This window comes from Gekko japonicus, unplaced genomic scaffold, assembly GCF_001447785.1.
Source record: "Gekko japonicus isolate JY-2015 unplaced genomic scaffold, Gekko_japonicus_V1.1 scaffold447, whole genome shotgun sequence".
NCBI lineage: Eukaryota > Metazoa > Chordata > Lepidosauria > Squamata > Gekkonidae > Gekko > Gekko japonicus.
In genome coordinates this window covers 882,037-906,343 of record NW_015166435.1, presented here as the reverse complement: position 1 = coordinate 906,343, position 24,307 = coordinate 882,037, and the positions used below count along the sequence as shown (strand labels likewise).

The 24,307-nt window shown below is 44.3% G+C and overlaps 1 pseudogene; it reads left to right on the top strand.

Annotated features, from left to right (window-relative positions):
* The window catches only part of LOC107111008, a 61,085-nt pseudogene extending 37,026 nt beyond the window's left edge, over positions 1–24,059 (top strand).
* The last annotated feature ends 248 nt before the right edge of the window (positions 24,060–24,307 follow it).

Below are 24,307 nucleotides of genomic sequence, written 5' to 3'. Positions count from 1 at the left end.
GAAATGGCATTTGCAAGTCCTTGTGGGTTCCCTGCTTATAACAGCAGTTTTTCATGTTATATGATCAGCAACTGAACACTGTAGACAAACAGATAAAACCTGACATACTTCATACATATATATTTTCCTCTCTGATCTAGATTCTAGGGCATGGATGGTCATGATTGGCTGTGGGGTGTGTGTTACAAGTTCTACAGGGATTGGCTCTAGAAGTGGATTCATATTTTGCTTCAGTGATAGACAGTATGCCTGGAAGATCTAAATAACAAATCCCATCTAAAGTATCTTAGGTAATCAGTGATGAGAAATAACTTCCTATTCCAACCTGAGACCATGGAGTACTACTGCCAATCAGAGACCACAAAAGTGAGTTGGATAGACCACTGCTGCAAGACATTATACTTTGTGTAACATAACGTCATGCATTTAGTGTCTGTTAGGAGTACCCACGTGGCCTGGGTAACTGATCTGATAAAATGCATAAAATTGTTAGTTTTACTTAATCTGGTGGGGTTTAGTTGCAGAGTATTCCACACACAGCCAGTGAACATTATGTGCATGACCGACAAGAATGGCTGAATGTGTAGCTGTCCCACAGGAAACTTGTGCATTTTCAGTGTACCTACACATTGGAGCACATCAAAGGGGGCTTGGAACTCAAAGAAAAAGCTCAGAGAGTGAATTGCTTCTTGGATCACCTGCCTTAAGTCATCACTCAAGCGACTATGTGGGTATGCAGAAATTCAGTCTGCAACCAGCCTACAGATCTGCAATAGTGCTGGTCCTCCTGATAGTCAAAGCCTTGTTATAACTTCCATATAGCTTGGCTATGAACAATGAAGGCTAATTCATGGGTAATCAAAGGCAGACCAAAGTGTCACAATCTCCCTGACTAAATGCAGGGGCTGAAACAGATTTTGACACCAATCTGAATTAGAAAGGAGACAGTTTTAGATTTAGTTTTGTTTTGTTTTTAAAGGAAAAAGAATAAACAATTTTAAGTGATTGGAAAAAGCAGTCTTGGAGTGGGGGCATGACACAGTCTCCTAATAGCTTCATGTCCAAAGGCTGGGTACTGAGTTTATTAAGTCAGCTACTATTAAGTAATTACATGATACATTACCCTTCTGTTCTCCCCTTCCCCATCTCTTCCTTGGGTCCTGTTGCCCAGATGTGTAATACGAGAACTGAATTCTCACGGGTATCAGGACTGGACACACTGGCAGAGGGGATTTAAGCTTTCCAGCGGCACCATTTCCCCCAACCTGAAATGGTGAACCAGCACAGTGCAGTGGTTGAAACTAATATCTGAGAGGCCCAGGTTCAAATCTCCACTTTAACATGAAGCTTGCTGAATTCTCTATCAGTTTAACCTGCTACAAAGGGTCATTGTTATGAGAATAAAATGGAGGAGGGGAGAGTTATGCTGTAAGCTGCTTCAGGTCCTGATGGGAGAGAAAAGCAAGGTATAAATATCTAAATACATAAATACATACACAAATAAATATTTTTTTCCATTGAAAAACTTAAGTGTAGCCCATCAGTTCACATGCAGCCAAACAGTGGGGCAAACAACAGCTCTGCGGGGTTATTTCAGATCGGGAAAATGGTGCAAGGGAAAGGCTTCAAACCCATGCACCATGGTTCCAATCCAGATCAGGTGCCCCCACACATGCACATTAGGTTTGGAACATGGAACTCCCAGCACAAGTCAGACAACAGGACCTGGGGTAGACACACAGGGGACATGAGGGCAATGCATTGCAAAGTTAGGCCCTAAATGTGCTCAGGCCTCACAGCACTCTTCAAGCCCAGAAGGGAATCGTGATGTACAACATCATACCCTATCACTGGCAAGCAGGATGAGACCACTGGATTGGCCATGATAGACAGAAACGGTGGGAGTAGCCTTCTGCCTTTGTCTCATCAAGTGAGCAGAATGATGTGTTCCAGACTCAGCATGGGCTTTGATGTCCAGCGATTTGTTGCATGGGTTCTGGCTTGCAGAACACATTTGGGGTTGGATTCCTTGTATGGTACCCTTCTTCCCTCTACTGCTAGGTCTGGCATTTGCTGCTTAGGCAAACAGCCTGTCTATTCTCAATTGCAGGCATAACAACATCCTGCATATTTATTGACTGAAATTTTATGCATGCATTGTCTACATTCAAACAGGGAGGGGAAAAACAGCTTGCAAGCTGTAAATTACAGGTGTGAGACACAATTTACAAACACAAACTGTGTGCAGTCATATTTACTTTAGTGAATTATGCTGCAGGAAAAAAAATAGAAAACAAATTTCCTTCTAACAGCTGCTGAATGAAATTGCTCTTCCAGGCTGGAAAAAGGTGATAGTTTATAAACCATAAGTGTTCTCAGTTTATGACTGTCCCATTACAAACTTAGAACTGTATTTCCACATGTTCCATCAGAGGAAATCCAGGTTTGTAACTTAAATGTCCTCATAGCTGCATGAATACCCTCCTACCTGGGAAAACACTGTTTCGATGTGCTGTTTTAATGTTTGTTTTATTAAATTGGTTATGTAGGATAACATAAAAAGGGCCTCTGATGGTATTCTGTCTTGATCGAGAGCTACCATCAATCCTACGTCTCTGACATGCATACCTGTGTAATATGTGTGCTTCCCAACACACATTTGTTTCATTCATCCATTATGTATTTTACTTGCACACATTAAAAAGCTGCAGTGTACAACGAAAGACTGATGTGTGAATTGGCATAGTGGAGTCACAGTGAGAATGATTTTTTAAAAAAAATGTTTTCCAGAACTCCAGGGGCTGGATCCCATTTCCTATGAGGATAAGGCTAAAGAGCCTGGGACTTTTCAGTCAAGGGAAGGAAAAGATAACAATTAAGAGGGAGAATGGTAGAAGTTTATAAAATTATGAATCAGATGGGGAAAGTAGATAGGAAAAAAAAGTTTTTTCTCCCTTTCCCATAATACTGGAACTTGGAGTAGGGTTCCCAAGTCCGAGCAGCGCTGGAGTGGGGGACTCCAGTGCCGCTCCGGTAGTGCCGCAACCACGTTGTGCCGCAACCACGTCATCCGGAAGTGACGCGACCACACTGGACACACTGGGGGCATGGCCACGACCATCCGAGGGAAAACCATAGAGTTTTCCCTTGGATGACCGTGGCCCCGCCCCCAGTGTGCCCGGCGTGGTCGCGTCACTTCCAGATGACGTGCACGTCGCATGCTTTGGGGGTGGGGTTCCCCCGGGGCCCGATCCGCCGCCAGCGAGGAATGGGCCTCTGAGGCAGGGGTTTCCCCGCCCCCCCAGGGGGACTTGGCAAGCCTAACGTGGAGTCACCTAGTGAAGCTGATGTGTAACAGCTTCGTGACAGACAAAAGGGAAATACTTTATTAGGTGAATAATTACATTGTGTAATTCATGGCCAGTGGACATAGTGATGGCCACAAACATACATGGTTATTAATGGGGACTAGCAGACTCAAGGATTTGGCTGACAGGTTTGTATGTTCTTAATTCAGAATCACTGAGATTTGCTATTGTGTTCAGGAAATTAAAAAGCTGTTTCCACACCGACCTCCATTTATTTTAAAACTCTTTTTTCCAAGCAGTTACTGTGCTCCTCTTTTATAGTTTGCGGCCCACTCACACAATGGACAGCACAATTCCTCATGAGTAAGGACCCCAGCTTGTAGTGCAGGTTGAGGAAAGCACCTCAAAAGTAGACCCACTGTGAATCACACTGCTTCCATTATGTCCCCGTTGGTGCTTAAGACCTACTTTCCTTCACACTGTGAACTGAAAAAGTGAGCAAGCAAAACTTTAGTCAGCACAGAGTAAAAGGCAGAGGCTGATTTCACACTAGAGCTGCTTCGCTGTTGTGCCGCTGTTTGCCCCGGTTCTATTGGTCAATTTCACACCCGAAGCCGCGCGACTGATTTAGACCTGCGGCTTTGCCCAATTTCCTCCGCAGTTTCATTGATCCTCAAAAAACAGCATCACGAAACTGCGGGGGGAATCGGGCGAAGCCGTGGGTCTAAATCAGCTGCGCAGCTTCGGGTGTGAAATTGACCAATAGAACCGGGGCAAACGGTGGCGCAACAGCGAGGCAGCTCTAGTGCGAAATCAGCTGGAAGTGAGAATGTAACCACTGGGAGATCATGGGAGGGAAAGGAGTCACACAGAAATGACATTCAGATCATTAGCAAAGGACCCCCCAAATCTTATCAGCAGGCTTTTGGCCTCAACAGACTCTATCACTATTACCATGTCCAATTACCTCACATGAGATCTATCCCCAAGTTTAGGCCAGTTACCTCACACATTTGCCCAAATTAGAATTTGTCCCTGACAGTCCCCCCCTTCTAGAATTCCCCCTCCCCCTCTAAATCTGTACTGTCATGGACAAATACCTGCACCCCTGCCTTCCTCCTTCTGCCCTGTAGATGGGAACAGAATCCTCCCCCAAAGTGGGCCTTTGTCTTGCTCAAAAACCATCTGTTTTGTTTTGTCTGAGCTGCAGAGATCCTGCCTGGTACCTGACACCCAGTCCTGCCCTTCCCTACTGGGTTTCTTTGGTTTCCAGCCACTTGGACTCCCCATTGGCCTTTAGGTGTGGCAGCTGGAGCTCTCTCCCTCTCCCTCTCCCTCATCTTCTCTCCTTTGTGCTCCCTTTCCCCCTTCCTTCCCTTAGAGTGGCTAAGCTGCTCTCTCAGATGCTTGGGGCTTGGAATCAATCTCACATCCAGATAGCTAATTTCTGCTGCTTTGATGCAGTGCAGGATGCCTCTTTAGTAAACTTGGTTTCTCATTTTCAGTTCTGATGGTCAAGTATTCCTTCTAAGCGTGTGGCAGCACTTTGTCACCCTAGTCACGGATCCTTATTACTAACATGAGGGACATTCATCTGGTTACGGCTGGGGTTAAAATCCAAGAGAGGAGCTCCCTAGGCAAAGAGTGAGAGGTATGGCCAGGAAGGCCACTTCCTTATACAGGGCTATTTCAGTGTGGATGTGGTGTTACCATGGGTGCTTGTGTTTGCATTTCTGTATTATGTTGATGCTGCCTGTGTGGGTTTCATGTCTGTACATAGGCGTAATCTTCGTGGGGGCGGCGGGGCTTCAGCCCCCGCCGAAATTTTCAGGAAAGTGCTCAGCCTCCCCCGGGAGCCACCTCTCCTCATAGCAACGCAATCGCGCTGGCCCAGCCCCAGCCTCCCCCAGGAAATTGGAAAGTCTACACCCTTGTGTCTGTATATCTGTGCACTGGGGGACTCAGGGATTACTGCTGTTTGTATAGCTTGCTTTGCATCTCATGCTTGCCTAGGAATAGGCAAGACCTGTGCTGCCTGCTGCTTTTACAGACCGTGTGCTTCCCTGGAATTCCTCCCATAATGCCTCGGACAAGAGGACGCCCAGCGCCATTACACCTAACTTGGACCCTTGGAAAACAACAGCGAGCCCCACCATTGCTAATCTGTGGGAAATCACGTAACTCTCTCTCTGCTATCTGGTTTGGCATCAGAAAGACAATACTGTTTATGGCTCTGGACCAGCAACATCTCTGCAAGTCAAAGGTTGCCAATGGAAACGGAGGTTCACACCTCACCACATGGCCCCCGCTTTGATGTAGGATAGAATATCTGCATATTGCCCCCTTCCCCTTTATTAGGACGTCACCCCCTTTGGACCTATAGCCATAGGATAGAGGACGGACCCTGAGGGTTTATGGCAGGTAAGGCCATGCCCCAAACATAGCTTTTAAAAAGAGAAACGCGCCTTTGTTTCTCTGGTTAACCCTCCCCTCCCTTAACGTGCACTAAGGTGCTGCAGGTGACTCTTACTAAGTTCCCCGGAGTCGCGACCAGGGAACGCGCACGTGGCTCGGCCGGACCAGCCTGTGTGTGTTTTTAGAGTCCACCAGTTGATGCTTTAGCTACCCTTCCTTCTTAAGAGATTTCTTCTCAGCTGGACCTCAGATAAGTATGACCGTCTACCTGTAGAGTCATCCCCCTTATTTGATGCTTTTGTTATTTTCCATGCTGATTGTTTCTATATCCTATTGTAACTAAGGAGCTTGTGTGAATCTTGTATGTATCCGTTTTTGTATGTCTGAGAATTGCTTTAGTAAAGGCAACATTGATTCATAAAACCTAGCTGTTGTCTGACTTCCTGGGAAATAGCGAGCATTCTACACCAATCTGACCTCTGGATACACGGAATCAGAACTCACGCACCGCCCACCTCTGTAATCAGAGCTGACTTGGGCTCCCGGAACCATCCTTGGAGGAGTTCGGGTAACAGTGGACTCCAGTTGACAAGTGATCACATTCATACAGGCTCATGTATCTGATCATACATGGTATTAACTGATGGGGAGGGCTTAGCATTGCCAACTCTGGGTTGGGAAATTCCTGGAGATTTGGGTGTGGAGGCTGGAGAGAGGAGGTCCTCAGCTGGGTATAATGGCATGTGGTCCACTTGCCAAAGCAGCTATTTTCCCCCAATGGAACCAATCTCTGTCATCTGGAGACCAGCTGCAATTCCAGGAGATGTCCAGCCCCCCCCTCCGAGGCTGCCAATCCTAGATGGCTCCAGCCTGGAACTCAACATTGCAGTTTTGGAAGCTTTCCTTGCAAGGCTCTGTCCCCATCAGAGAGTTGCTCACACTGTACACATTCCATGATCCTCCTACTTTCAGGCTTGATGTGCACATTTCTCATGGTTTGTGTTGCTCAAACACCTGCAAAACCTGTTGGACCACAGATGACACTGTCTGTGTAAACTTCGCTATGGTATTTAAGTTCCATAAATCCAGTTATAATACTGATGATGTGAAATTTTAAATGTGACATTTGTTGTAGGAATTCTAACAGAGAAGATTGTAGTGTAAGAAATGAAGTGAGACATATGTACCCCCCCCTCTATCGAAGGACCTCTCTCTAGACCACATTGGTGGTTCTGCCCTCAGGTGCCAGGATCACCAGGCTGCTTGATGAGCTCACTCTGGAGCAGGCCACATAGAACTGTCCCTTTAAGAAGCAGTCGTCTGTTAAGTCAACTCCTGCCGCCTTCCACGAAAGTGATGGCCTCTCTACCTGTGTTCCTGGATTGTTTTGCTCATATGGAGACTGTGTTGTTCTGAGCACCTCAGGGTGATCTTGCAGGTAACTGGCCTGTGCAGCTCAATGCACTGCAGGAGTACTATGTGCAAATGTCTTTGCCACATTCCTAAGTTGCCTCCTCCTTGTAGCGTTGGTGTATCTGGCTCGACATTTGCCAGGAGCTTTCTTGGGGGCAGTAAGATGTGAGAGGTGTGAGGGGGAGTTGGTGTGAGGGAGTGGTTCATGAGGGAGGCATGCATCAAAATGGCTCCTAGAAAGGTTCTTTACTATCTCCCCATAAACATTCATACCCTGGCCCTGCTCCTACACCTGACAGACACCGGCCTATCTTGTGTTGGGGGGGGATTGGATTTAAAGGCACCGGAGAGGCTAGGCCAGCAGCAGTGCTAAGGCAATCCTGCTGAGCAAACCTCCCTGGCGGCTGTAAGCATTCCACCTCCTCTCCTACACCTGACAGGCAGCTTCCTGTCCAGTGTAGGAGGGGGAGGAGTATTAGAAGTCACTGTGGAGGTGGGGCTGCACCTGACAGACAACCGCCTGTTAGGTGTATGAGGTGGGGGGAGTGTGTTGGAAGCCATCAGAGAGGCTGGGCCAGCAGCTTTGCTTCACCTCACAAGCGGTTCTTGGCCACTCCTGATTTCCTCAACTGTCATTAGCTCTCTGCAGTCCCCTGTAACTGGTGGGTTTTTTTTTTACCTCAGAACACTGAGCTCTGCAACTGAGCAATCAGAGAGTGGGGGGTGCAGAGAGGCAGCTACCTGGGAGCCGCATAGGAAATCATGGGGGGAGCACATTTTCCCCCTTTTGACCCTTCTTAGAGAGCACCTACGCCACGGTAGGAGTGTTCTCCCTGAATTTGGTGTTTCTAGGTCCAGCGGTTTGGCCTGGGCATTGATTTTACAGTGAGGGCACTTTCTTTTATATAGATAGATTGAGTGATTAAAATGGGGAATTTACCGCTAGAAGATGTTGTGATGGTCACAAGCATACATGGCTTTAAAAGAGGGTTAGACAGATTCATGGAGAAGAGGTCCATTAATGGCTACCAGCCATGGTGATGAAGGGGAAGCTTGACCTTGAGAGCTAATAAACCTCTGAACACCAGTGCTAGGAAACAACATCAAGGGAAGGCCTTGTCCGCTATGCTAAAGTTGTTGACCTTCCAAAGTAACTGGCCTGCTGGAATAACTGTGAAAGAGAGAATGCTGGAACACATGGCCCACTGGTTAGATCCATCTGGGCTCTCCTTAAATTTCTCATATAGTCAATTACTGTTGCTACAGTTCCTCTTGTGAAAGAATGGATAGATAATTTAAAAGATCTATCTTGTATGGGAAGATTGACTTGTCTTGTAAGATCTAAACAGCTAAAGAGATATCCATATATGGAAACAACTGATTTATTATATGGAGTGTTACAAAGAATACAAATTTGTACAAAGATAGGATTAACACTATATATTTTAGATAGATGGTTATAATTAAGGAGATGGGTTTTGTATTGTGCATTAGTATTTGTAAAACTCTCTCTCTCTCTCTCTCTGTGTAGCCTCGTCTAGCTCTGTGCTGTGTTTATGAGGCTAATTCTGAGCTTGGAGGGTCAGATGCAAATCCTCTTGGAATTTCCCCATCCATTGGATCTATTAATTGATTGCATTTTTGCAGCATCTACACACATTTCTAGCTTCCTGGCAAATGAACCACACATTGCATATTCTCTCTCTCCTTAGCAACTGGCTAACTAACCACAAGTGTCCAGGATGTGTTAAAAACAAAGCAAATCATAAATTCAGGATGCCTTCCAAATAATACTGCAAACAGGATTATACTTCAGGAAAATAAAAATTGCAACGATGCCAGCATCGCTGTTTGTACACCGAAAATACCTTGTAGCAATTTTGTCTTCCCTCAATCATGCTAATTCCTCACTGAATTTCAGACACTGCCTTTAAAGACCAAGTCCTTATTGTGAATGGTAATGATTAACAACAGTCATCTCCTCATAGACACTACAGAGGACTGTTTCCCGGGAAGATTGGCTTCTTATTTGCAGCCAGAGAAAGAGATGGGGGGGGGGGGGGAGTGGGGGGGGGGGGGAGAACAAGACATGAGAAATTTGAAGTCTCTCTCTCTGTCTCTCTCTGGACTCTTACAGACTTCATTTTAAAAAATTCGTTTTTAAAAATATGTTGTGTACCCAGGGAAGTCCGCGCACGCGGTTGGGTCAACACGTGGTCAGGCGAAGGGCCCAAACTTCATCTCCAAAGACAATAGACAGAACAGATTCTAGTGCACACCTATCAGGAGGCTAGGATCCTAGAAAGGACCTATGGGTCTAGGGTTGCACTGTAAATACCCTATCACGGATCTGTGTGTGTGGTGTGATTCAGGAATATAAGCTGGCCTGCGAGCCGGCTAAAGCATCTCAAGATCTGAATGAACTAAATAAAGTATGAGCTGTAATCACTCTTCAACGCATCAGCCTCAGTACTTTATAAAATAGAAACAGTAAGACAAGACCAAAGAAGTAAAAGGAAATTTAATTGATTCATATGAGGGGGGGGGTGCACTTGAACAACCATCAAACAGTCTTATTTATTTTTGCATTTTCTGCCTTGAGGGAAAGTTTGATTTTCCTGCACATTTGTCTTAGAACCACCCTGCACATTGCATAGAGTTCTAGAACACATTCAAGAGCATATAGTAGTCAGGGTTGCCAGCTTTGGTTTGGGAAATTCCTGGAGATTTGGGGGTAGTGCCTAGAGAGAGTCAGAGCTTGGAGAGGGGAGGAAGCTCACTGAGGATTGGGATAATATAGCGTCCTCCCTCTGAAGCTGCCATTTCCTCTAGAAGCTTTCATTTCCCAGTAATAATACAGAACACTAGCCAGGTCTATCCTTACTACACATGAACTGTACCCATGGTTTAAAATATGCCTAATATTATCTTGAAGGATTACAGAGGAATGGGTAGTAGTAGAGATAAGAGGGTTTCCCAGTTATTTTCTTTATTGTTCAAGAATTTCACTCTGATCTACATTCTATTTCTCCATAACTCCTAGGAAACAAGGAGAATTCCTAACATTAATTTTGGGATTGGAGCAAGCCAGCAGTATCGGGATATAAGTTATCTGGTCATGTTTCTTATGTCTGTCCCATGAAAAACTTCAGCAGCCCATTTCTACACAATAAGCTTCTGTTAAAGGAACAGGACATTTTTCTCCAGACCTGTTGGCAACCTTATCTCAGATGGTATTCAGTGGCTGCTGACAAGCTAGCAGGATCTTCCCTGCTTCCTACATCACAGAATCTTGAATGATCTGTTCTTTGACCAAGTTCTTGATATAAAGGTCCCATTCATGTGGGCTATGGGCTTTTCCACAGGCTCAGCTTACTCCTGATTGATTGTCTTGGCAGTCAATCCACAAGCACTGGAATCAGTTTGGACATGGTTCTTCCACATATCTGCCCTCCCTCTGCATTTTCACAGTTACGGAGTCAGTTTCCTTCCACACATGTCTTAAATAATCAGGATTTTCAAGGGAGAGTGCTGTTGTCATCAGTAGCATCACAGCACACACACTCCATTTTTTGTTTTGCACATGCTTAGAACAATATATCAATATCATGGCTGATTTTTTTTTAAAAAAAAGATCAAAAATGAACACATGCTTAGGGATGAAGAGAGAGAGTGGGGGGCACCATTGACACATCCAAGGCTGTCGAGGGTAGCATTCCCAGGGTGGGGGGACTGCAGCTGGCTATTGGGGAGGGACAATGTGAGTCTTCCCTATGCCTGCCTGTCTTTGCACAGGGAAGCCTAAAAAAGGAGGACCTCTGCCCCACATCTGTTTATGACCTGTATGTGAAGTGCTTTGTTCCTTTCAAACCATGCTGTTTTTTTCTTGCACTCCCCACCTGGCTATTGATTTTTTTTTTAATCAGTACTAAAATATTGTTATATTGGTATACTGTTGTAATGACAGGTCTCTAGCCCTTTCTCTCATGAAGTTATAAAGAAAAAAAGGTATATCTCTGCAAGGGAAAGGGTTAGAGACTTATTTTAAAAAATAAAGGTGGGAATTCAGAGAACATAAGAACATAAGAGAAGCCAATGTTGGATCAGGCCAATGGCCCATCCAGTCTGTCACACAGTGGCGAAAAATACCAGGTGCCATCAGGAGGTCCATCAGTGGGGCCAGGGCACTAAAAGGTCTCCCGCTGTTGCCCCCCCCAAGCACCAAGAACACAGAGCATCATTTGCCCCAGAGTTCCTATCTGTACCTCGTGGCTAATAGCCACTGATGGATCTCTGCTCCATATATTTATCTAATTCCCTCTTGAAACCATCCATGCTTGTAGCTGCTACCACCTCCTGTGGCAGTGAATTCCATGTGTTAATCACTCTTTGGGTGAAGAAGTACTTCCTTTTATCTGATCTAACATGCTTAACCTAAATGTGGGGGGAGGTTGTGTTTTTTGTTTTTTTCTGCAAGTGGCATCATGCTGTTACCAGCACCCCCTCCACCATGTCCTGCCAATCTTCTGCTGGTTACCAAGCTGAGCTGGGCAACCTTGTTGGCTGAAAACTCTTGGGACACTGGGTGGGGTGAGAGACTTAGTGTAACCACAAGTGATCTAACTACATGGTAGAGTGCTGGGAGGCTCCTAGAGCATTCCATGATGCAGTGATGTCATTTCCAGTCACACAGCTGGAATTGGTGGTGTGGGATGCCATTTTGGCCTCCTACTCCCCCATGTTCTATTGAGTGGCATTGGGGGAGTGAGGCTGAGAAGTTGCCTGCCAAAGCAGACAGAGCCTCCTGTGGGCTGGCTAGAGAGCAGGATGGAAGGGTGATGAGAAGGACAGATAAGCTCGCCTCTACGTACCACACCTCAGAAGATACCAGACTCACACTGGTGGCCCATAATATTTAGACAGGAGTTCTGCATGCATGAACCTGTCCACCAATTGCCCGTTACAGATTCAGATATTCATTACATGAGCTTTCAACTTTTTGAAGTGAAAGGATGGGGAAAAAACCACCATTCATTTTTGTGTTGTTTTTAATTAGCCTGTGATTGGGGAAGACTGTATTGTATGTCCACTAGTTTCTTGCTATCTATTTGTCACATGTTATTATCTCACTGCTGATATTGGTGTTTTCTTGGGACAAAATCGCCCTTGGTTCTGTCAATGGAAGAAAAACTAGGAGGAATCCTTGATTGCTTCACTATTAGTGTTGGCATTTCATGACTAAATTGCCCTTGCTTCTATTCATGAAGGAACAGCTGGAACACAGTACAAGGAAAAGAAAAAACAAAACAAAATAAAAATAAAATAATTGGCTCTCTTGGATGTGGATGTAGCTGTGGGATGTGATACTACTGTGGGTCACTACTCATAAATTGCAGAGGTTAAAGGCCACCTCATGTCTCTGCCCACGTCTGCACTTCTTGCTTTGTGCTTGCCTCCTAGCAAGTTCCCTGAGACCAACACAGTTTTCTGATCTCAAAAATTCTGCCTTTTCCCTCTCATGGCAGGGTTCCTAGTATTTATTCATTCCTTTGTCCTTTCTGTTATTTCCCCCTGCAATCATTGCAACTGGTTTAGTATATTGGAAAGTTAGTTTCTTGCTGACTGTCTATTGAATCTGTTCAGAGATACACAAAACCATGGTAATTCCAATTGAGCAATATGGAACGTAGGTAGTATCTTTAAATACAATTCCATTACTTCATGATTTAAGTGGGCATGAATATTATTCATAGACTACCAGGAGGAGGAGGAGGAGGAGGAGGAGGAGGAGGAAGCAGCAGCAACCCCCCAAAAAACCCTTGTGTTTGAACTTAATGTAGAAAAGAGACATCATACCTTGCACCAAGCTAATTAAGCTAAGGAAATAAAATGGCAAGAATGGTTTAAAGGTACATACGCATGATAAAACATGGCATTACAATTATCTTGATGTGGTTGTACAAAGAGGTGGTTTTTTTATTTAGCCAATGCACAAGAGTACACATGTCTTCACACACAAAAAGGGAGAAGAGGAGCACAATGGAAACTGTTTTGAGTCTTTCTTGGGGAGAAAGCTGAGAGATAAATGAAGTAAATAAAAAAATTAAAAACTCAATAAAACCACATGAATGGCTGCGCCAAGATTGCTTCTTTGCATTGTTTTATAATACAGGCACATTGGAAACATGATGGCAGAGGGACAAAGTAATCAAAGGTACAGAAAGCTACAGCAACTGCCACTTGCTTTTATTCTAAAATTAATTTAAATCAGAAGTAAGGAGGAGTGGCATACAGTGTAGAGTGAATATCTGAATCGAGAAGGAAACAGAACTGGGGCCTGGGGTGGGTGGGTGGGGCAGTTGCCTCTCTGAAGTGGTCATCCAGTAAAACAACTTGCTGACCAAGATGGTACAGCAGTTATGTTCTCTAAATTCGTTCCCACCTTCATTTCTACCCTCCTTGTCATATGGCCTTAGGTTGACTGGCCTACTTTTCCCACCATCTTTGGATGACGGGACAATTGGGCCAGGCCATTCTACCCAGGGCCACGGGAAATGAACACCTCTCCTTGTCTCTGCCATGGCATCTCTTCATTTTCAACAAAGATCTTGGTTAATCCTGCACTTGCTAACATTTACACATTATTATCCCTCTCTTACCCATCCCATAGCTTTGTTTACTTTCCATTTTCAAGCTTCAATTGAAATTTCTTGGGGCAGGAACCTCTTTCTCTCCCCCCCCCCCCATGGTATATACTGAAGGTGCTGACTCAGTAATAACAATTATACATTACTGGCAAAAAAGAACCCGTTCAAATCCAACAGTTGGCTCCTCTGTAGTCCCTCATATAAATAGTGTCCATAGATCTCCAAATAGAGAACGATAGCTGCAGAGAACGCCCACAATGGAAAGAATAACAGCTGTACATCTCTCCCAGGTATAAATCAAGGAGTTTCAATCCTCTTCAACAGTGGCTGGTTAAAGGGAACCCAATTTCCAAAGTAACATAGGCACAGCTCAATGATTTAAATGGAACCCTAGGCAATGATGCAGGCTGCAGTTCTAAGCACCCCTGACTGTAATGGGACTTACTTCTGAGAATATATGTGTAAAATAGCCCTGGCAATCCACCTTAAGTTGGGGTGCAGTTGGGTTGTGGGTCCCAACCCACCAGTGATGTAGAGGCTCTGGAGATTCTACTGTTTAAAGCAGTGGACATTTGTAAAAGAATGTGTTGAGGCCTAGACAACGTGACTGTGGTGGCAACGTTTTGCAGTATAAAATAGGAATGCCCATTCTCCATAATGGGACTCTCTGTAGTTTGACGGCTTTGCATCTTGCAGGAATATCAAACTGCTGTTTTTGCCACTTAGGGGTTTTACTGTCACTGTGTGTAAAACTCTGTGTCAGATCTAGGTCTTCTTTCATGGCCACTGCTTATTCATCTCTAATGATGGTAACCCCAATCTTCCCCTCTCCTCCAAAGTGTCGCCTGCCAATACCACCTACACTTTGATCTTTTTTTTAAAGTACTGTTTTCCAAATTTCCAGCCAATTGCAGCATTATGAAAGATGAGCGACTAATGATCAATTTTTGAAAGATTACTAAGCTTAAATCCTCAAGACAAGACAGAGCAGTATGAAGCATGTAATTTTATCCCTGGGACATCCATTTTATGTCATTAAAGCACACTGTATAAGAGTAACAAGTATACTGTAACAGCAGTTATTTTGTCAAGCACAAGGCTCACAGAATTTTAAAGAGCACAAAAGAGTACAAATGGCCCACCGCAAAACTCTAATCATGCAGTAAAAAAAGTCTCACATAATCTTTAGTTTAGTGGTTAATATTTTTTTCCTTCCTAAGACTTAAAGAGTGTTCTGCAAACTGTTACTATGCCAAACAAGGCTACTTTTGAAAAGCAAACTACAGAGTTAACAATGGGGGCACTAGCTCCCACCTAACAATGGGGATTTTGCAGATCTGGTGTTGCTCTAAGCATGGGAGAATTCGGCATGTCTTCTTTGACAAGCCGGGAGAATGTAAGGAAGGTACTGGGCTCAATCCAACTCACTTTGGACAGGTTGAACTGAGCAAGGCTCAACTGCAACCCACTGATCCTTCATAATCTGAGACGTAGTAAAAGGGTTCTTCTACCACTCTCTCATAATAGAAACAACAATAAAAGGCCTTTTAGACTGCTTACTATGCACTTAGGCTGTTCACTGTCAGGTGCGAGTACCTCTTTGCCAGTACCTTTTTGCTGTCCATACTGTGTTCATCCTTGTTACCTATCTGTATGCTATTAAATTATCCTTTGCATGTGTCTTGACAGAAAGCAGCTGGTACATCATAGAGTGATGTCTTTGGGGATTGTATATTACATTCAGGGTCAAATTCAGGTCAGAGAGAGCCCCCAGATTTCTAACTGCTTAACCTTACCATATCTGAAGAAGTGAGCAGTGACTCATGAAAGCTTATACCGTACCACAAATCTTGTTAGTCTTTAAGATGTTACTGGACTCTTTTCTACTATCTCTAGTTATAGGTCCACACATATTAGGCCTAGGAATGTCCTGTGCCCAAGGCTCTGGAGAGCTGCTGCTAGTCAGGCTAGAGAGTACTGAGCTAAGTAACCTACAGCACAATCCTAACAAAATTATTCCAGTCTAAATCTATTGGTTTCAAAAAGCTTAGACTGAACTAACTCTTCAGGGGATTGCAATGGTATATCCTTACGGTTAATCCGTATTTTCATACCTTCAGACAAAGGGAAAGAAATTGAAGACAAGTTACACAATATATTTTAAAAAGCTGAATATCCAATGTTATTGAACCAAGGTCGTCACATGTACACACACATACACATACACACATATAAAAGAAAAGGAAAAAAAGAAAGAAAAAGAAGTAGTTTTGGAGCAGTGACATGACAGAAGAGTAGGGTTGCCAGCCCCCAGGTTCAGGTGGGGGTTCCCCTGCTTTTGGGGGCTCCAATCTGCCCCCAGCCACCTAGCCAGTGGGGGAAGCCCGCTACAAGTCCTGCCCCCAAGTGCGACCACCCACCTGGCCACCCCTCTCCTTCCCCTCCTGCCAGATTTCAAAGGCTTCAGGTTCATGGTGGGGACCATGTGGTCCTGATCACCTGGAGGGTCCTTTAAATCTAGCAGGAGGGGGTGGTTGCGGGCTGCATTCTCAGCCCACAAAAAGACAATTTAAAGGGACTTTTTGTGAGTGGGGTGGGAGCTGTGGTGTGCAGTGCTGATTTCCCCCAGCTCCATGTGCCGCAGCCCCCACCCGACTTGTAAAAAGATCCTTTAAAGAGTCTTTTTGTGAGCTAAGCATGCAGCCCACAACCGCCCTCTCCCACCCTCCTGTTAGATTTAAAGGGCCCTCCAGCTGATCAGCCCTCTGGCTATCTGTTGAAGCCCTTTAAATCTGGCAGGAGGGGAGGGAGGGGGTGGCCGTGCAGGTGGTTGTGCTTCGGGGTGGGTTTTGGGTCATCCCCATACACCCCCAGAACACCCACCAAATCCCCCTGCTGGAGTGAGGAGGGGACGAGGCAACCCAATGGAAGAGACAGAGAGAGATATTCATTACTCATGGCCCTGGGTAGACTGCCCCATCATCTGCAGTCATTGGGATAACTGGGTCAGTGTATCCAGAGTTCAGTGGCTACTTTAGTCAGCCACCTGTTTTACTGGAAGGCCACATGAGAATGAGGTTTGAAGGTGATTGTCCAAGGCCCCATCCATTCCCCAGTTCTACTCCTTTGTTCTTTTCAGAAATCCGTTCCACTTTTCCTTAATGTCACCATTTACATGGGGACACTGAAAATCCCCAATGCGTTCTGCAAATGTCCCCAAACAGATATCAGTTTCCCTATTTTAGGGATATACATGAGAATGTGAACAACTAGGCTTCAATGACTCCGCATCCATCAGAGTGTAATCCTCAGTTTTCAGACATTCAAGGCATTTGTGTGGATTTAGCAATGCTTGAATGATAATATTCACTACATTTCAAATATTCTGTGTAATGGTTTGTAATGAAGTATCCAGAGCTAGTGGCTTTGTGCATTCTGAACATGAAGGCAGAGAGAAAGTACATGTAAGATGGGTTGTCTCTCTCTACCCATATTTATTCCGTATAGCTGCAACTGAGAAGGCACATCTTCCCCTTCCTCAGAGAGATGTGTGTGCCTAAACCTCACTTCCAGCTATGGTACTGGGTGGACTACTTATTCATATCCCACAAGAAACTCTTACTAAACTCCTCCACCATGGCCCCGGCAAGAATTCCACCCCAGGGCATCCTGAACCCTTAGTTCTTCATACCACACTTCACATTATGTTGGAGATGGAGATCTAGGGCTGCTAGTTCTTCAACTCTGGGGGAGCTATCCTACTTCTCAGCTCTGGTTCCCTGCTGCCTCTCAGTAGGGGTGGTAGTGAGGAAAGGGGGGAAGTCACTCTGATGCCATGTGGTCATTTCTGGCATGAGTCTGGAAATGACATACTCTTACTGAGGCAATGCTCTAAGATTCCACCAAAGCAGCTGAGGAAAGGAGAACAATTCAGGGATATTACCCTGCTGTGATGACATCATTTTCAAGTTCATGCCAAAGTGATGTCATGGCATCAGAGAAATGCCAATTAGGGATGGGCATGGGCCAAAAAACTGGACGTTCTTAGAGGTCCATGGTTTGTGGGTTTCACAGACCATGAACCACAAACTTTCATGAACTTTTCCATTTTTATGAACCAGTTCATGGTTTGCATTGTTCATGATGGGGGGAAGGGTTTAAAAAAGCCGTTTAAAGAAACATGTCCTTTTAAATGGTTTTTGCAAGCCCCCCGCCACCGCCGCTGTGGCAACACCATGCAGAAGACAACTCAGAAGGCATTTAAATGCCTTCTGGGTCCACTTTCGCATTATGCCGCTGCCATGGTGTGGCATAAGGGAGCTCAGAGGCATTTAAATGCCTTCAAAAACATTTAAATACCTTCTGAGCCCACTTTCAGGCTTCTGCGTCCACTTCTGGTCATGTTGCGCTGCTGTGGTGGCATGATGTGGAAGTGGATTCAGAAGGACTGCTCAAGGACCAACCAAACTCCCAGAAAACCCTGAGCAGTCTATGGGTGGTCCATGGAAAGCGGGAGGGCACAGACCAGGCAAACAAACTACAAATCAGTCCCTGGACCAGAGGTCATTTCGGGGGGGATCGCGGGGGATCGCAGTTCCCCTGGGTGAGGTACGGGGGGCGGGGCACATGATGAAGCCCCGCCCCCTGCTTCCGGCCACCCGGGGCTTCCTTGCACTCCCACCGGCCTTGCAGGTCCACCGCCGGGCCCCTCATGGGGCTCGGCAGTGGAGCTGCAAGGGCGGCGGCGGCAGCCGGGACCGTTGGGGGCGGGGTGTGTGGCCTTATGACACACTTCCGGTGATGTCAGGGGGAGTGGCATATGCTAATGAGTTATGCTAATGAGTTCCCCTAGCTCTTTTTCTACGAAACAACCCCTGACCTGGACCATAGAAAATTTTGGTTCAAGGTTTGGTTCGTGCCCATCCCTAATTCTAATTAATGTGTCCCTGCCCCCCCCCCATGTCCTGATGAGTACCAGTGCTGGGCAGACCGCCCCATGAAGACCCCTAATCATATATCCTAATGCATTTGTATCTCCTAAAAGCAGCTTACCATGGCACTGGGTGGAGGGACTAACTATTTCCACTTGTGCCATTTTCCAGTTGAAACTGCCCCTCTTAGATGCAATTAGACCTGGCGGCGAAAACAAGAAAAAGCCCAGTCTCTGACTATATTTGCCTAACAGCTAACAGCAACCCCAGGGGGATAATTCAGTGGGGGAAATGGTGCTTGTATAACACTCCTTCCGTGATTAGAATTACTCTCCCTTCCTCAGCTGCTTTTTAAGGCTAAAATGAAAACACTGGAGATCCGATTATGGATCTCTTTTGTAACACATCATTTGGCTCTCAATAGTGAAGGTTCAAAAGCATTTCATTTCATCTGAACATCAAGACACCTTTCTGAGACCCCAACTATTTATTTCAATTATTATTTTTTTAGAGCATCAAAGTCTCCAGGGTTCTTAAATTAGACACAGGCTTAGAAACAATCTTCACTTAGTGCAGGGGTGGAGGTGGGATGACGTGCAATTGGGGGAGGGAAGAGGGGGATCCTGCTAAGAATATTAATACCAAGGCATACCATTCAGGTTACAATTGGCTCTAATTGGCAACCCTAAAGCTGTAAAATTCCAATTTACCTGCAGCTGAGTGGCATTCAGAGAAGTAAGAAATGATTTCCTATCTTAAAAAAAAAAAGAAATCCTGCTTCCATTCTACTTATTGCAAACCTAAGTCCATTGTGAAGGCATGGAGTAGGCATATGTGCCAAGAAAACCCCCCACAACTTTCTAAAAAGTAAACCCCCGCCCCAATCCACACTGTGTAACTATCATCACTAAATTCAGATTTTTGAGAAACACACAAGAGCAGATCTGTTTATGTGATTAGGTGTTTTATACCTTGCTACATGGAGATCCCAGCATATGTGTCGGCCCTCCCTCCTTCAGTGGAGGCAAAGGCGGCCCCCGGCAGTACGGCTGCACCATCTGCCGGTAGGGCCGGATTCCACTGTTGCACAACTCTTACTGCAAACAAGTTCTTCCTAATATCCAGCTGGGACCTTCCCATCCTTAATTTAAACCCATTATTGCAAGTCCTGTCCTCTGTTGCCAACAGGAACAGCTCCTTGCCCTCCTCTAAGTGACAGCCCTTCAAATACTTAAAGAGAACCATCATGTTCCCCCTCAACCTCCTCTTCTCTAGACTGGATATTGCAAAGCCCATCATAGGGCTTGGTCTCCAGGAAATAATTTCCTACATGTAGGAATTATTTCTCATGGAAAAAATCTTGCACATACACACAGGGCCCCTTAGAGGCTGCATGTATTCAAGATGCTTGGGACAAATAATTCTATGTGCTCTGAAACACAATGCAGATAAGAGCTTATTTTCCGTAGCTTATTCTACACCACTATTCCTTGTTTCTCACTTCGGCCCAATGATAATGTCAGCTTAGCAGAGCTACCTGCACAAAGCTGTACACAGATTAGGCAAAAGAGCTTGCACTGCACTTTTGCTACCAGTGCTTGTCGCAGTGATCATACTTACTTTCCCTGCCCCTCTCCCCATCCCCATGCTGTCTGACATATTGCATTCTCTGCAAGAAGAGGTTAATCTTCACTGAAAATATAATCCTTCGGCCCTGTGCATTTGTTGAGGTTGCAGGGGAAATTTTTTCTTTGAAGTCGGCTGTCATTCCAGCAAAGCTGTGTTAAGAAACTCAAATTAAATATCTATGGTCGTACATACCAGTAGGGAGTTGGGGGCGAAAAAAAGCAGCTTTGGGGTACTATTGCGGGTGCGGTGGGGGAGAAGGAAACAGGACCATGACTGGCTTTTTTTACAAGCCTTTTCCCATAACTGATTTTGATTTAAAATATTGCAGAGATTCACTCATATGAAAAATTAAAATAGCTTAGGATTTTGGATTCAAACTATCTGAATTTGATCTGACACACCACTACTGGTCCAGCAAAACTGTGACTTTTTATTATTATTATTCTTGGTAGTACATTCAATTACTGAGATACTATCATTTTGAATATTTCACTGCCATAAAGAGTCTGTCTCCCTTAGGGATTTTATAGAAGGCGGACTATTAAATGTGCCTTCCCTTCTTCTACTTTACTCTCTCTCCCCCACACACACTTTGGGAGGGAAAAGAAGCAGGCTAAAAGAAAATGCAGGCCTGAATGGAATGCAGGCCTGAATGGAAGCAGGGAGCTGAATGTGTGATGCAACAAAGTCTTTTATTTATTTCCCAAGGACATGGCAAACAACAGGGAAGACCTGGATCAAGTAGGACAGAATAATGGCACCAGGGGCCAATGAAGCTTTTCTTTTCTTTTTTAAAAAAAGGAGAAATAGAGAGCAGAGTTTAAAACAAGGGCTATTTATTCTGCAGGTAGGGTTGCCAACTCCAGCTTGGAAAAATCCTGGAAATTTGGAGGCATGATCTGGGGAAGAAACTCAGGAAGGAAATAATTCTGCTGATATTTCCTTCAGGGGAAATTGATCTCTGTAGTATGGGGACCAGTTTTGATTCCAGGTGACTTCCATGGTGCACCTGGAGGATGACAACCCTATCTGTGAGGAGGAGAGATGCCATTTAGAGACAGAGATGGAAAAAGCACTACTTCATGGAGGATTACAGATCACCAGTCTTCTCCCATGACTGTTGCAACCATCACGATAGATCCAGGAGTCTCTACATTGCTATAATTCTCTAGGTTCCAAAATGCTGTGGCCATTACTTTTCCTGAGGCCTTAACCCTGCAGACAGTTGTACAACGAACAACGAATGGGCTTAAACCGTTCTGTTTTAAGCTTGTTGTTCATTGTCTCAGCTGACTACTCCCTCCATTTTGTTGCTTTTTTAGAAAAGCTTCTTAAAAAAAAAGAGAGGTGGCAATGGTATTTTTTCTGCTTAGTAAAACAAGCTATAAAATTACCACAATTTGGAAGTGATGGCTCTTAACATCCATAAATTCCAATATAAGATGGGATCTGAATTCAGAGAGATCTTGCTGGTGAGAATTGATGGGAATGTGATAAAAGAAAATTAATAAAGACAAATCGTAAGGGAAAGGGGGGGGAGTAAAGGGTCAAAAAACCACAAAGACAGTGCAGTGAGGTGATGGGAGACAGGTATGGATTCCACACAGTCAGCCAGCAGCCATTGTGGTGCTTCAGCCTAATGTACTCACAGACTGTGCAGCACATAAAACAAATCTTAGGCTGTTCACCACACTTAAAATTAGTTCTCAGGCCTCAGGCAGCTGCAGGTGGAGTGCTCTGTTCATCCTGAGCTGCTGTAATTTATGAAACATGTTAGTACAATCAAAGAGGAGAAACAATAAAATATGTGGCAAGGTTTGGAGGATTTGTTTCCCAACTGCACTGATTTTAAGGGCCTTACACTGGAATAACTCTGCATAGGATCACACTGTAAATATATCATAGTCTGTACAGTTCAAGGAACAACAATGGGACGTTCCAAACAGTTGGAAGCCTTCATGAAACATTCTGGTTTTGTTTTTTGTTTTTTAAGTGCTACATGGTCACATTGTGTGGCTCTGATTCCACAAGCAGCATCAGGATTCACATAGCCCCAATCAGATCACCCATGATCTGTGTGGGACTATGTGAACCTTGCTTCTGCTTCTTGGGGTGGAGCCATGCAGTGTGATCATGCAGCACATAAAGAAAGTGCAGTGGAGTAGCTATAGAACCCCTTCCCTATGCCACCTTCCTGTCCCCCAATCAGATAATGGGTTCTGTCACAGAGAATCAGACCAGAATTATATAGTGTTGCAGGATCAGATTTAGGAACTTTTCACAGAACTCCACATATAATGCAGATTCAATGCATACACCCCCTAACATACAGGGTATATGTACTGACATCATGTAACGCTATGGTGTCATTTTCAGTAAAACAAAAATCTGCAAGTTACATCACTGTGACACTCTAGGAATTTACCAGATCTCCTAGAATATTGTGTGACATGGTGATGTGACTTCTGGATTTTTGATCAGAAATGACACCATGGCCAGTCTCTGCCCCATCCCCCACGTCTACTAGTTGCTGGCAACTCTCTTTGTAACAGAAATGTGAATGCTATCAATATTTCTTGTTTACCAGAAGGAAATGTTTGAAACACCCCCATTTCATTTTTAATTAACATTTTAGTAGAAGGAATTATATGACTGTTGATTTTCTTACATTATTTCTACATATTCTTTCTTTCAACGTCTACTTAAAATATAAATTGAAATAGAATTTCTCAAACTGGAATTTTTGTAACCTACAGCATGTTCCCATTTTGCTGCCATAACAATACACTGAATTCACTTTTAATTGTTTTTCCCTCCATGATTTACAGAGATTTAATTTGGGATTACACATTCCACCTGTAAAAGAAAAGCCATTTTGATAAAAGTCGAACTCCAGTTTAATAATTTCTTTGATTCTCTGCAGAGGAAGAGAGAAAATAGTGGTTTTGACACTGTTTCTTTGTTATATTGCACCAAATTTATAAATCTTGCAAAGCGTGGCTTGTGATTCCAGTTACGTAATTACTACCTCTTGAGAAACCACCACAAATACTGCAAAGCTATTCTTGCTAGTCTGAAGCTTCTCAAATCATTCCATGGAAAGCTCCACAGGGATTACGTGCACGTTACCCTCAAAAGCTCTTGAAGAACACTAAAGGAGGGGCTTTATAGGATCAATCTATAATTAAAAATAATAATGATTAAACACCAATCAAAGAGAAACTGAAATAAATATGACCTGCATAAGTGCTCAGTCCTAGGAAGAGAGGTGTTGAGATTCAAACCTGCCCGAAAATCAAGGTCTGGAAGTTTCCCATCCAATTCCAGATATCCATGGACTGGTTATGGTTAACAAAAGAACTCTGCCAGAAGCATACTCAACACCTTCTTTATCATTGACTTAACATATTCCAAGGTAAACCCTGGCACTGAAAAGTTTAAGTTCAGGAGAGCTTGTGCAAGAGATGTTCCCCTGGGGATTATTTACCACAACTGAGGACCGAATAGAGTACTGAAAACAAGAAGGCTCTCATGAGCATCTGATGCAAAAATAATCAGATGTGTATCCTTTTTGGAAAATTCTAGGGAAATTCACCACAGAACCGCTACAGAATCTGAAAAACAGAATGTATAGTCTAGAAAACTATATGCCTCAGGCACTGAACAAATCACACCTCTCTGTGCAAGTCTCTGTGCAACATGCAGAGGAAAATTAGCTGTGGGCATCAAGAACAGTTCCTATTAATGCAGCACAGTCTTCCTCACAAAAGGTGCATGTCGATATGTTTTGACTGATTTCTATCAGATGTCTTCATTAGGAAGACTATGAAACCCATGGAGTTTAGTGATGACAGTTACTTCCCCAAGATCCAAGGTCACATTCTGTAATCTGCGAAATTCAGTTTTGGGCATTCTTCACAAAAAGCTGAACATGTGTCTACAATCTGGTTATATAGTAGCCCAT